Source organism: Dermacentor variabilis, chromosome 8, assembly GCF_050947875.1.
Source record: "Dermacentor variabilis isolate Ectoservices chromosome 8, ASM5094787v1, whole genome shotgun sequence".
NCBI lineage: Eukaryota > Metazoa > Arthropoda > Arachnida > Ixodida > Ixodidae > Dermacentor > Dermacentor variabilis.
The window spans coordinates 155954350-155969048 of NC_134575.1; the positions used below are offsets into that span (position 1 = coordinate 155954350).

Genomic DNA, 14699 nt, shown 5'->3' on the forward strand with positions numbered 1-14699 from the left:
AGGTGACTCCTGTGCTGCCGCGAAGAGCGGTTGTAAGCTCTCGTCCTTGTGCTGCTCGGATATGACGGTACCCATATCCGGAAATTCCGGGGACACAAAAGCGATGTATTCATCAAAATTGTCCGCATCACATTCAGTTGTTTGAAGAGGCATCCTAGAGAGACAATCAGTGTCAGCATGTCGCCGGCCACTTTTGTAGCAAATAACGAAATCGTATTCCTGTAGACGGAGGGCCCGGCGCGCTAGTCCTCGATCCTGAGGGATCCTGCAGATTCACAAGCCAGCATAGCGAATGATGATCTGTTATCACAGTGAAGGGGTGCCCATAGAGATACGAACGAAACCGTTGCACGGCGAAGATGATCGCCAGACACTCTTGTTCGGTGACTGTGTAGTTGCGCTCGGAGCGGCTCAAGGACCGGGTAGCGTAAGAGATCACGTGCTCACTGTCGCCAACACGCTGAACTAGCACAGCACCGATGCCTGCGCCGCTGGCATCGGTGTGAATCTCAGTTGGTGATGAAGGATCAAAGTGGCGAAGAATCGGTTGGGATGTCAACAGGAACTTGAGCTGGCGAAACGATGAGTCGCAATCTGCAGTCCACTCAAAATGAACGCCTTTTTGGAGAAGGCGTGTAAGGGGATGAGCCATGTCAGCAAACCGGGGAATGAATCGGCGAAAATAGGAGCACAAGCCCAAGAAACTTCTTAACTGCTTGACAGAGTTGAGTACTCTAAATGCTTCTACGGCCGCAGTCTTTTGTAGATCTGGTCGGATGCCTTCTTTAGCGACCAGATGGCCTAGCACAAGAGTTTGTCGCTCCACAAAACGGCATTCTTTTTTAGTTGAGCACAAGACCCGCTTTCTCCAAGCAGTTCAAGACCAAATCCAAACGTTTGTTGTGCTCGCTAAACGTTCGCCTGAAGATCACAACGTCGTCTAAGTAGCACATGCAAAGTTCCCATTTTAAGCCGCGTAATATCGTGTCCATGAACCTTTCGAACGTTGCGGGCGCGTTACATAACCCGAAAGGCATCACGTTAAGCTCGAATAGTCCGTCGGGTGTTAAAAATGCTGTCTTTTCTCTGTCGTCCTTGTGTATAGAGAATTTGCCAGTATCCTGACCGTAAATCGACTGAGGAAAAGTAAGTGCCGCAAAGAGACAGTCGATGGCGTCGTCAATTCGTGGGAGCGGATATACATCTTTCTTAGTAACGGCGTTTAGGCGAAGGTAATCAACACAGAACCGCCACGTACCGTCTTTCTTCTTCACCAATACCACGGGGGCTGCCCAAGGACTAGATGATTCTCGAATGACGCCTTTGCATTGCATTTCTGGGACCTGATCGCTGATTATCTTGCGTTCTGACAGGGATAAACGATAGGGTTTTTGTCGGATGGGCTGGGCGGCTCCTGTGTTGATGCGGTGACGAGTTCTGGACGCAGGAATTGATGGCGGGCCATCGTGCTGCGAAAAGCCGAATACTGAGGTATGTTTCGTAAGCAGGGCCATCAAAACTAGACGCTCGTGATCGCTGAATGACTTATCAATTATGGCAAGTATTTTCGAGCTCCCGGGGCTCGAGACACTGGTTGCTCCCCCATCGGGGAGCTCTGTAAGTACTGCCACCGATACGGGCGAGTCTTCCTGAAACGTGCCAATCTTTAGGCCTTGAGGTAGCACTGCCGCATCAGTGGAACAGTTTAGCGCCCACAGCCCCGCGCATCCATTGGTCACTGAGACCACGCAGTTCGGAACTAACACGTTTTTCTTGAGGTAGTTCCGATGTACAGGTTCCACTGCAGCATTGAACGAGATAGTAGTCGGAGATGAACAGGCGACGGCAGGAGGAGGAGGAGGAGAAACTTTATTATTGCAGAAACCGTTGCGCGGTTTATTCCTGGGTGGTTCCCTCTGACAGGGCTCCACTGGCGATCGCGGCTCGCCGGGCCTGGCCGAGGGTCGCCAGTTGGCTTCCCAGGTCCAGTTCGGAGAGTCTCGCCTCCCAAGACCACGTAGTGAGTGTGTGTGTTGTGACTCGTGGCGAAATTGCGTCGCCCGGACGGTCGGTGCATTCGTGTGTTATGTGCGCGAGTGTCGCTGTGTGGTTGCTACACCAGGGACATGTTCGGGACGTATAACTGTCTGGGTAGATTGCGTGTAGACGAGACAAGTGTGGGTATGTGTTAGTTTGCAGGCGGCGCCAGTTCCTTGCCTGGAGTTTATTGAGAGCTTTGTGTGGGGGAGCATATTGCGTTCTTCCGAGCCGTTGGTCCTGTAGTATTTGTTGACCTGTCGTTAATAACTCGTGGGTCGCTCGTCGGTCTGTCGGGGGCTGAAGAACGGTGTGGTCTGCCGCTCGGCTAGTCCCAACGGGCATTTGAACTCCTCTGGACGTCCACTGGACTACCGATTCTGGATATCTTGGTCATCCATAGGACGTCCGCAGATCGCCTAAGGGCGTACGGCGGACATCCACAGGACTAGCAGGCGCATACTAATTGGCAGTCCGAGGGGTGTCCCGCGGATATCTAGAACGGATATACGGATGTTCCACGGACGCAAGAATTTCTTTATGTTTTCATTGCTAAACGTCCGTCAGACATCCGTACGACGAACCGTGGACCATTAAGGGACGTCTGCAGAATGTTCATTTTTATTTAAATGGGCTGAATAGCGCAGTTAGCGTAAACATTGGCCCTGTGTAGAATCTGTGCTGCAAAGATGATGCAGTACTGACATGTACTAATGAAAATACAACTTGCACACATGGAACGCAGATTCCAAAGCAAGCTAAGTTTACATAAAATGGAGAGACAGTCACTTTCACAGATATTTTTATTCATTTCGATTACAAAAGCTTTATTTAATACAGTGAGCCGCTAGTAATGCAAGTGTTACAAGTATTCAAACACAGAATTGCTCACGAGACCAGACACTGCAAACCTATAAGATTCAGAGACAGAATGCATGTGACAGTCCTGCATTATAATAAATGTCAACAACTTATTACCACAAACTAAGACAAAGGCTGCAGGTGACAGCTTTTACAGCAGTACATTAAAATTTCCAGCCTCTAAGTGCTACAAGAGTGAAATGAGATCACATAATATAGGAACGTCTACTAAGCACCACTATCGGTAATACATATTTAGAAACATCAAGGTAGGCAGGACCAGGTGTAGCCCTCAGTGTACTTCAAAAGCATGGTAAACTTCTTTCACTACAATACACTTATTCTTCACCTTAACAGCAGGGAACATGAAAAAAAAGCGAAGAATGCCACATGGAATACGAGACATGAAGAGAGCACAGGCATTGACTGTTTCATTAGCGTGAATGAATCGTGAGGTTAGGCTCGTCCAATCCCCGAAAATAATGTTGGCAATCAGTACGCTATAACATTTCACTACATTCAGTAATGACTAAGGAACATAAAGGTACTGGCAATCCTCACACCTAAAATATCACACAGCTCTGGTAGGGACGCGCCTGCCACTTATAATGAACTTCTTAAACACTTCTATCTCTCGCAGCGACAATACCCTCCTCCTCACCCCAAGCTCACTAGGCCTCAGGCACTGACATTCAGACTGTTGCAGACAGAAACCTATCCCAACCTGTTCACGTTACATGCGATATATCCGGAGATTTACACTGATGACGCGTGCCCTGCTTGCGGGGATAGATCAACACTTTCGCACATGCTCTGGGGATGTATCTCTATGGCAAGCCCTGACCTCAGCTCAGCTAGGTGGGAGGCGGCCCTCCGCAACCCACTCCTGGCTGAGCAACGTTGGGCTGTCCAGCAGGCCCACGATGCGGCTGGCAGGCTAGGCCTGTCGGTCCCGACGTGGGAGGGGCCCGCGACGTGCTAATACGCGTTCTGCAGGACTGTAAAATAAAAGTTACTCAATCAATCAATCAGACCTAAATTATTTGGACCTTGCCTTTTTTTCAAATTCTAGCAATACCTTGGAAACAGAAAATGAATTCAGGCTCATAGAACCTGAATGGCACTGTTGTCCCCACAGAGCTCTCTTACACAGATGGACAAAACATGGGACACATTCACAGATGTTAGACAGAACAAGCAATCATAAACTACAAGAAAGCTTTAAATGGGCACCATCGTACAAATAAAGTAATCATTATATTTTATTCACAGCAGCTATATTTTTTGCGTTACAAAGCTGTAGTGACCACATTTACCTCACTCTGCTTAAAATCTTCGGGAACCTCTGGGATTCGCAGCTGCTTCACAGAGCTTGGAGAAGGTTGCGAATCACTTTAATCCGAGTCTGTGTATATAAATTGTGCTCGGCGGCGTCTTTTTTGAACCATGTCAGGGTCACTGCTCAGGTCCGATGTGAACTGACTTTTATTCAGCTTTTTACGTGCATGATCGTATGTGGCTGAACAAGAAATGACAATGCAATGGTCAAGTTTTGACTCTCATTTTGTTCTAAAAAATCCCCATACCAAAACATGGCTCCCACTAATAACCCTTTTACAGAAATGTCAAACTGTTTCCACGTTGATTCCACCGGGTGTGATTTTTTCACCATTGAAGTAAGCTTATTGGGCTTTGCGTGAGCTGGCCACCAACACTTGTCGTGGGAGGTCCAACTAATTGTAGGAACAACTTCCACTTCTTCAGTTTTGGTGAATTCAACATTGGCATAACGCATCTGAAGAAAGAACACATGCTTGAACAAGTTCAAAGACTGTGACCAGTAATAAAATCTCAATGTTGTTACCACTATGATGTGGCAAAAAAAAACACCTCCTATTTTGTACTATAGGAAAGATGCATAATAAATTAACAAACCTGACTGTGAGCTCAAAAATTACCTGACTGCAACAGCCACGCCAAAATAAAAATAAAAATATTTCTTCCATGGAACGAGTTACCAATTTACGAAGCAAAAGACTGCAAACACTATTCTATGAGAATAGTTTGTTTAATGTGAATAGTGTAAATTAACTTACAATCACCTGACATTGCAATAGACTGCGCATATTCTAAAATTTTGCTCCAAATTAGCCTAGCTAGGTCTCAAAGCTGCTAATTTTAGGATTTCTTTTGTAATTAGATACCTTGACGGTGGGGTAAATGCTCAATTATACAACTGTGCTGTATGTTTAGGCATTTGCAAGCCAGTAGTCATGTTTAGGAGATCCCAAAGTATTACTTGTATTAAATACCACATTTACAATCTCACCAGCTAATATAAAAATTTTCAATTTTATCATGTGCGACTATAGAAATTAAATATGCATACATTGTAGCCTCACTCACGAAGTGGAAAGCCATCGATCCGCACCGAATCTCAATCGCCCGCAGTAATCGCGGTCACAGAATGTGGAGTCTTCTGAAAGTGTGTCATATTCTGACGACTCGGGTTTCTGAACGATTTCGTTCACGTTAACACAAGGTACGGTTTCCAACGTTTAATTACCGTTTGCACAAGGACTGCGAAACAACAGATGGACTGGTCGGAGAACACTCCTGCCCGGTGCACGGAGAATGGAGAAGTTGCAAGGATTTCTTCGTCTCCCGTGCCGCTGTCTCTTCAGCAAATCTCTTGCGAGCTCTCTGCATACTTTGCGCGCACTACAGAGTATTAATAATGAGTAGCAGCTCCCAGCGACGTATGCGACCGCAAGCAATCGCGTACAGCAGCACCTCCTTGCATATATGCGACTAAAAGAAAGCCGCTCACGCGAACTATTGCGCATATATGTGGCCTGTAGACTTACCTTTTCTGCGGGGCCAACCCGGCCAGGAGCCCAGGAGAAAGAAACAACAGCCTTGAGCACCTTGCGCAGCCGTAGTGACAACTGAAAATGGCGCCTATGCACCCACAATAAACGCGCGAAACGCTCGCCTTCGCGCCTTTTTCGCACGTCAAGTTTCATTCTAGACGCCAGCGCTCGCATGGTGCTCGTTTCTCTCCTGGCGGTACGATTGCACCTCCCACAGGTGTACGTTTTCGCCGCTTCCATTCAAGGTCGCGCCGGCGCTTAGCTCGCGCTGCGCGCGAAACGTCTCTTGTTTCCGACGGCGCCTCGGATGACTGGAAATTATTATTGTGTTGTTAACTGTCACAACAGCAGTGTAAACAAAAACAGGGTTAATGCCACCAGTGAAATTCTGCCGATCCACACTTTCAAAAATACTGCCAGAAGGATACCCCAAACGATAAATAGAAATAGTCTCCCACGAAAAAAAAAATGCAGGGTATGCTAAGCTTCAGAAAAGATTGCGCTGGTAGCATAATGGGTATGCTTGCGACGCATTTTCTGCGTTTTTAGAGATGATCGAAATATTTCTGAAATTTCCAAATGAAAGGCTGCTGTTAATTATTATTATTTGAAAAACGTTGTAAATGGACGTCAACTATACAATGGGTCAGTCGGTCTCTGGTCACATCGATATCTGGCGAGCGTGATGGTCCAAAAAGGATACGTTTGATAACGTGTAAGCACTCTAAGCACAGAAATGTTTCTGTGGCTCTGCAAGTAATAATACTGAGACGGTCACACAAGCTTGTTAGCTTTTACGATCACGCTGTGCTTTAGAACCAGTCCACTAACCTGCCTCCATGGTTACCTGTATGCTCTCCACCAGAAGAAAAAAATCCCATGGGCAGGTAGAATTCGATCGAATTTGGTTTATTTTATGCTGTGTGTTTGAGGACTCATTGATATTTCGCAGACAAACGTTGATGCCTCTACTGAACACAGCTTTAGCTTGAATGAACTCAAGGCCGGTTCTATGTAGATATTTGCAAGTGCAGAAATGCTCAGCAACAGAGCAGTTCGTCACTCAAGTCCGAACGAAGTCCTACTCGGGACAGTCGCGAAATGTCCAACACGAATGACCTAAGGATGTCCGCAGGAGGATAAGAACTGGATGTTGAAATTAGTCCGATAATGATATCCACTGGATGTCCCCAGGACGACTGCTCTAGGACTTGGACGTCAGGATCTTATCCGGACGTCCGAGGGAGTTTCAATGCCCATTGGGGTGAGACCTCGAGCTGCGCAGTCCGCCTCTTCGTTGCCCCGCAGGCCTTCGTGGCCAGGGCACCAGACGATACCATGGGTCCATTGTAGTGTGCGACCCAGGATTCGAATGGCTTGTATAGGGAGTGTTCCGTTCAGGTATAAACGACAAGCCGCTTGTGAGTCAGTAAGGACACGGGCGGACCTTCCCTTGCTCTCGGCGTCGCGAACAGGCGACGGCAACACGCATCGCGGATAAGGCGGGCACAACTGTATCCTCAAACACGCACAACACACTCTCCGGGCAAGCTGCACCTTCAAAGAGCACAGGTGAAACACTGGTGTCGACACTGAGTTCTCCCGTCCGGCAGTCGGCATTCGCACCACACAATTGCAGAAAGTCAATCCCCAGAATCACGTCATGCGAGGAGCGAGGAAGAACAGTAAACTGTGCATTAAAAGCTTTCCCACCAAAAGACACATCCACGCTACACACACCAAGCGGGTATAATGATTCACCACTGACTCCACGGAGACTTGTGCACTGGTCCCAACGAAACATAACCTTGCGTCCCAGAAGGCCTCTAAACCCCACACTCATGACCGAGACAGTTGCTCCTGTGTCGACTAAAGCCATTGTAGTGACCCCATCAATCAGTACATGAACCTTATTCTTTAGCATGAAAATAGTGGGAGGCATTTGAGTCGGCAGCACACATTTTCCAGCGACCTCACCTCCATCGGCCGCGCTGGCTAGTTTCCCGGCGGGGCGACACGAAACGGCGCCGAGGCGATGGTGACGTGAATCGCGGCCGAGGGGATGGTGATCGGGAGGCTCGGAAGGCTGGTGGTGGCGTCAGAGTAGGGTCGGAGGCAGGGGAGCGGTAGCGGTTCCGGGTTCTTTCTGTTCGAAAGTAGGTCTCCTGGGCGGTGCATCGGTCCTATCGAAAGTGGCTTCCTGAGGTGGAGTCTCCTGGCCACTGAGTGCGCAGTGTACGACCGCTAGACTGCATAGTCGGCGCTGACGATCCGTAGTTTGATGCTCGGTGTCGGCTACAGTACCTAGCTATATGGCCAGGCATGCCGCAGCAGTAACACACTGGCGAAGGGCGAACTTCAGTATGCGGATTGAAGTATTCTGCCAGAGACATCGGTTGAGGGCAACGAGGCTCTTCCCCTTGAAAGTCGTAGGTAGCGGCGAGTCTTCGTGGACGAAAGTTGCGTGGGCGTGGATCAAAATGTTGAGGGGGCGAATCATTGCGTGGTGGTTCGGTCATAATATAATGCGGTTCGTCTCTGGAGCCGTTAAGATCGGCGACGTTCACCGAGTGGTTCCAAGTAGCCGAAGGGGGTTCCCAAAGAGTGTCTCGGAAAACGGAGGAGCTGCAACGTGGCGCCGCATAACGTGCCTGTTCGTCATGTCGCTGGAGCTCCTCGCGGACTATCTGGCGGATGGCGGACGAAAGGTCTGGGAGCGGAGGACTCGTGTCAACACTTGCTACGGTCGCTACATTGGCCAGCCGTCCAAACTTTGGTGCAATTCGGCGAGTCTTCAGTGTCTCGAACGTACGGTAGTGCCGTATCAGTTCTAATACAGTGTGCAAGTTCTCTTTACCAATGAGGAAGTTGTACACGTCTTCCGCTATTCATTTTACCACGTGCCCCACTTTATCTTCCTCTGTCATTTGAGGGTTGACGGTTCGGCACAGCTTCAAAATTTCTTCGATATAGGTAGTGCAAGTCTCGCCGGGTACCTGAGCTCTCTGGGCTAATGTGAGTTCCGCACGTTTCCTCTTTGCGTCCGAGTCCCCGAAACACTTTTTGATCTCCTCAACGAAGCGTGTCCATGAAGTTAGCATGTCCGCGTGGTTGTCATACCATACCAACGCCATGCCGGCCAAGAAGAAAACAACGTTCCTAAGCTGACTGGCAGCGTTCCAGTTATTGCATTGGCTTACCCTTTCGTAATGGGTTAGCCACTCATCCACATCTTCCTCTGCCTTCGCCGAGAACGTGGGTGACTCTCGGTAGTGCTGGATAGGGAATGGGCTCGCCGAGGCACTGCTGGTCAGGGTATTTTGCTCTGTGGCCATGATTGAGCGCGACGGCGAAAGTCCGGCGAGGCGACGGCTTCGGCGTAGCTCTTGTGCTGGTGGCTCCGTTGTAGGTCGTGAGAGTTACCCCGCACAGCTCCACCAAATGTTACACACGAGGTGTTTAAGGCAGAACCAGATGAATCTGGTTGATAGGCGCGGTTGTTGAAGAGCGGTCTCGCGGCAGCTTGGCTAATGTCGTTCTCTTCTTCTTCCACCTCGTTGTCTGCGCGGCAGCCGTGGATCATGACAGAGCTCGTGACAATATCCTTAATGCTATAAAGAGTACCTCCAGCAAGCAGTCTATATGCTTATGCCTTTTTGTTGCTTATGGCAACAAAACCCAACATCCCTTGAAACATGCTCACTTGCCGTCTGATGCACAAAATGAAGAACGTTGCCTTCTCTAAATTTATTAGCAACAAGAAAGCCACTCTGGAAGAAATCATATACATACACAGCAACACACACTAAAACCTACAAATGGGAGAAAAAACACAAACTAGGCTAACAATAAAAGAAACCTGACACCCAACAAGTGTTACATGTTACTCAAGTATGCCCATTCAACCTGAGTTAGAGAGATAGATGGTCGACTCCCGCACTCCTGTGCATGCATGTGGATATGTTAAGCCTCAGCTACTCTTTCTATATCATAACTATCTCCATGTTTGTGAAATCTGGTGTACAACCGCAAGAACAATTATGGCTTGACAGGTGGTTCACCTTTCAATGAGTTCTATAAGGAGGATGCATCAACTCTTCCCGCCAATGTACACATTACCACATGAAAGCAGCAGCTTACAAACATTACAACACCATACAGCACAAATTATATATTTGCCACGTGTTCTTAAACTTACATTATTAAAGTACATTAGAATTGGTGCTAAGGCTGGTGCACCAATATATGCATATACCTTAAACAATCATAAACAATGCAGGAGCTAGGAATATGATTGACTATTCTCGGAACTGCTTTGATAATACAAAAGTCAAGGCTTTGTTTTTGGCATCAGCCACTCCGATTCGTTCTTTTTTTTCCAATTGAAGCATTGGCAAGGTTTGTGCCATGCGATTCGACCGTAATTTTTCCTTGTTCGCTCACGGCCATGATCATAATACAAGAAAATCGCCCCAGTAACGCAGTGGTCCCTGCCTACTTTTTCATATACTTTACCGCAATGCATTACGTATGCTGCACCGCATAACATGACTGTGTTGCGGCAAAGCTACTTTTATGGAACTGACATTATGTAACGGACCTTTTGTCCTTCTGCTGCTCGCATGAGCATAAGCTCGAAAAACCACAAAGTACAGACTTAGCTTGCTGCTGGTTGATTTCTAGCTAACATTTCGAGACGTCCACGTTGTTCACAAAAAAATCGGTGAAGTTTCTCGCGCTCGGACGCGCTTCAAAAGGCAACGTGACCACCTATAGTTAAGGCAGCCAGTTAAGGCCACCCAGGAGCTTTACACAAAGCTCCTGGGTGGCCACGTCGCTTTCCACAAAGCTATCCGGCAACACGATCAGTCACAGGCACAGGTGAAGTCCGCAAAACACTACATGGGCAGAACTACTAAGGCTATACTCAATCACTTCGCCACAAGCTATCACATTTAACGACATCAAACAGCTACAAGCACTTCTCCACAGCCACGGACACAGGCGAAGACCGCACGGGCAGAACGGAAGCACCGATTCAGGGCTCTCGTCGCGTTCATCGCTTTAGCGCCACCTATTTAAAAATAATATAGGGAGCCAAGCCAAACCATTATTTAGCCTCTATTTGGGTGAACCTAACGCTTCCGGGCCCTAAGAATTCTAACGACCAGGGCACTATAACGCTTACCCCCCCTACACTCCGTCGACCGGGTCGCAGGAACGGCAGCCTACGCATTCCTCTCGGCTGCCATTGCATATGGCTGCTCATTAGCATAATTCGCGCGGCTCGTCGCAGCAAAAATTATGGCAGAAAATCTCAGCAATGGCGGCCCAGCGCAACGTAACGCATCGTCAAAATGACGTTTACGAAACAGCCCTTGCGTGTCGAGAAAAGTACGGGTGCTATTCTCGACACGCAAGGCGGCTGCACGGCCACCATTATCCACCATGTTTACTCTCTCATTGGCTGTCGAGAGGTCACGTGCTTTGAAATTTGTGCCGGGAAGCGGAAGTATTGCGAAATGCAATTTTGCGTTTTCATCAAGATGACGAAAAGAGACGTGGAGCTGCAAATTTTATGGACTAATACATTTTTTTGGTCCTTGGCAGCTATATTGTTATGTTAGCGCTTCAAAAAGAATGTGAGCGGTAGCATGCACAACAAGTGCAATGCATGTGCAATTGCGCGAATATGTGGTGGCGATCCAAGATATGCGCCATGCCAGCTTGCTGATTGGCTGAAGGAATATCTCGGGAGGAGCGTCACAGGAAGGGCTGTTTCGTAAACGTCATTTTGACGATGCGTGACGTTGCGCTGGGCCGCCATTGCTGAGATTTCCCGCCATAATTTTTGCTGCGACGAGCCGCGCGAATTATGCTAATGAGCAGCCATATGCAATGGCAGCCGAGAGGAATGCGTATCGCCACATTTTCCCCGTCATTTGGCGCCACGAAAATCTTTTGTTCGAAACGCGTGCTCATAGTATTTGCGTCGCTCTCGGGTGGTGTTGGCATTTGTGTTTGGAGCCATCATTTTTTTAAAAGAACGCGTTTATACGAAATAATATTGGTTGAACATAGCAAGCTTTCGGCAATGTTGTCCACTTTTCACGGCTGCATTTGTATTGTAATCAAGATTAATGCCTTTTCGCACAATCAAAAGTTATGACAACGGCCTCTTTCTAATTTATAAAAAGAACTGTACGCAAGGCGGCGCCTTGAAGTTTGCTCCCACGGTGCGAGTAACCAGCGAAATTAACAAGAGATGGCAACGCCGGCGCTTGCGTCGCGCTAGTGGATATCTCTGGCGCCCGCAACGCTATCGGTGATATTCGGCCGTTTCTCAGCCAGCGGAGTCGGGCTGAGTCACTTGCGTTTCACGAGATAGCGATAACGTGGCCTAGAACGTGCGCGCATCACCACTGGTAGGTCGCGTATGTTGTCTCAAGCAAGAAAACAAGCGCGTTGGCGCCAACATACGACGACTCATTCCATTTTCCGGGGACACGCATCCTAGCTATTGAAGCAGACGACGTCTACGCAGCAGACGATGGAAGCGAGAAGCGTTTTCGACGCAATAATCATACGCATTGAGACAGTTGCTTTTTTTTACAGCGGAGGAAAGCTGTTTTGCTTTACCGATAAAGCTACATTGATTGCCTTCATTTGAGTTTCTTTCGCGAAACGTCAAGTTGGCGTCACGTTACGTAACTAAAACGGGGCCACCAGCGCCATTTTGTTTGCGTCGCGCCTACGTCACGCATCGAATAAAATGGCGCAACGTCCAGAATAGGGCCCCAGGAAGGAAGAATTTTATGATAACTCAAGAGGCAGTGCACTATTCTTTGAAGCTAGGTCAGGATGTCTTAGAACGCGGAGCTATAGACCGTTTTTTCGTAGGCGCCGCCATATTGTGAACGCAGTGGCGCCGCCTATGAGCAGCGCCATACTGGCTTGGGTGAAAGCGGTCTTTTGCATGGCAGGTATGCGCTCTCCGGTAGGTTCTGGCGTTTGTTGTCGCGGTCGTGCGGTCTGTTGAGTATGACGTACGTCTTCTACGTGATAAACGGTTCTGTGAGACGTGCTGAAGTGGTTTAAGGCGTCATGGTCGGAATTTCTGCTGGCGTTGAGGTGGACGGAACACGCAGCGCGATGTGTGTGCACATATTTTGAGCCTACAATCAGCCTCGGAGATCAATTAATTAGTAATGTGACCTTATTGCAGTATTATCCTTTATTTCTAAGCTGCGGTTTAGGAGCCATGAAACATACGCGACAATCGTTCTGCTACGATAGGAGCTGTGCTGCTATTGACAAGCGTTCAAACTGTTCGCTGCAGGTTAGATTGCGTGACTACTTGGTAGGATGGATGAGGTTTCCACCCATGAATAAAATAGTTTTGGCTAGTAATAGCAGCATACCTTACAGTCTGAATTAAGCTTGTCCAGCAAAGCGACCGTTTACGAACTGCGCGAGCGTCCTAAGCAGTAGTAGGTGCTGGATTACAGATATCTCTGTTCTTTATAGCGCATGGTCCAAGCATACGGCATCAGCGGGTATATACTTATAAACGTTGTGCGGCGTTAGCCCGTTTTCTCTTGCTTTTTAGAGAAAGAGGATGATAACCGATTTTTTTTTCGGTTGCGTTCGTTCATTTCTCTACGACGCACTGAGACTTATTGCGGAAATTTTGCGCTCAAAAATAGCCATCGCTTTCTTTTCATGCGAGCCCTCTCATATATTACGGCTGTATGAGGGCCAAAAAGGCAATGCCGAAGCACACAGCTCATAGATGTATCGTGCTGGCTCACCAACCGCAGTGATCGCTGTGTTGAGCAGCGCCATGGGCCTCATGCAGCAAGGCTAGCGTAGGCATAATTTCAAGCATACTAGACTTGAAATGCGTGAGAACGATGCCAGTGTATCACACATGTTTGATAGCGCCTGCGGCTCAGCTGTTTCGTGCTTGCCTTAGGTTGGCCGTTCACGAGCATGCGCTCTTATGTTTTATGTTTTACTCCCTACGCCAATCGATCAGACAGTGAGCTGATTTACCATTTAATGCTGGTAATACAGAGACGCCGGTTTCCTTTGTTGAATTAAAATCGATATCAGCAAAATAGTAAACAACACATACACGCACCGCGACTGATAATGCGCGTAAACCGCGGCTGATTATGCGCGTCACATTTTTACGCCCCCAAGACATATTTCTGCCTACAGTAGTTACCGATGCACCGAAAGGCTTCCCTGATGGTCTTATATGAACTAACATGGCGTAGATTTCACAAAGTACGATCTAAAACATCTCGAAATCGTTCCGCAGCATGGGACAGCAATACTTTCAAGCAGCGCCGCACCTGATCGCCCAAGCCAGAGAGGAGGAAAGACTCTCAGCCCGCCCTATCCTCCTCGCCCTATGAAACGGTCTATAAAATTAATTTAACGAAGAAGAAGTACTGTGTGTGGTAAATATGTAGAAACAATGGAACACCTCATACTAAAATGTGATGGTATCAATCCCGATGTCGATGCGGCCACAGTAACGCTTCCTGAGGCCCTAGGGTTCAGTGAAAACAACAGTCATGTAAATAATTATGCGGTGGATATTAGCAAAAGGCGATTGGAGGATTGGTGGCTCAAATGCAGAGGGGTGACGTAAGGTTAAAAGGGTAGGAAGACGTATTTAAAGAAAATCGCGAATTTTAATAACACACAACGCAGGTAAACAAAAATAAAAGGCAAAATAAAAAGCTGAGCATGGTGGCAACTGCCATCACCCCGCTTCAAAGGGTAAAAAAAATGAAAAAAAAAACGTTTTAAAGGGGACGCTCCTGCCTTCCATCCTCACGCGATTATAGCCCAGATTCTACTCAAAGTTATCGCCGAATCGTATCAGCAAAAACGTATACCACTCTCATTCACAAC

General features: G+C 47.8%; 1 long non-coding RNA gene across 1 annotated transcript; it reads right to left on the minus strand.

The window, feature by feature from the left end:
• Positions 1 to 3733: 3733 nt before the first annotated feature.
• LOC142590692 (uncharacterized) lies at positions 3734 to 6057 on the minus strand. Its single transcript, XR_012830219.1, has 2 exons — positions 5465 to 6057; positions 3734 to 3896 (listed from the first exon to the last, which is right to left on the minus strand). It is a non-coding gene; the product is annotated as an uncharacterized LOC142590692 (long non-coding RNA).
• Positions 6058 to 14699: the final 8642 nt, after the last annotated feature.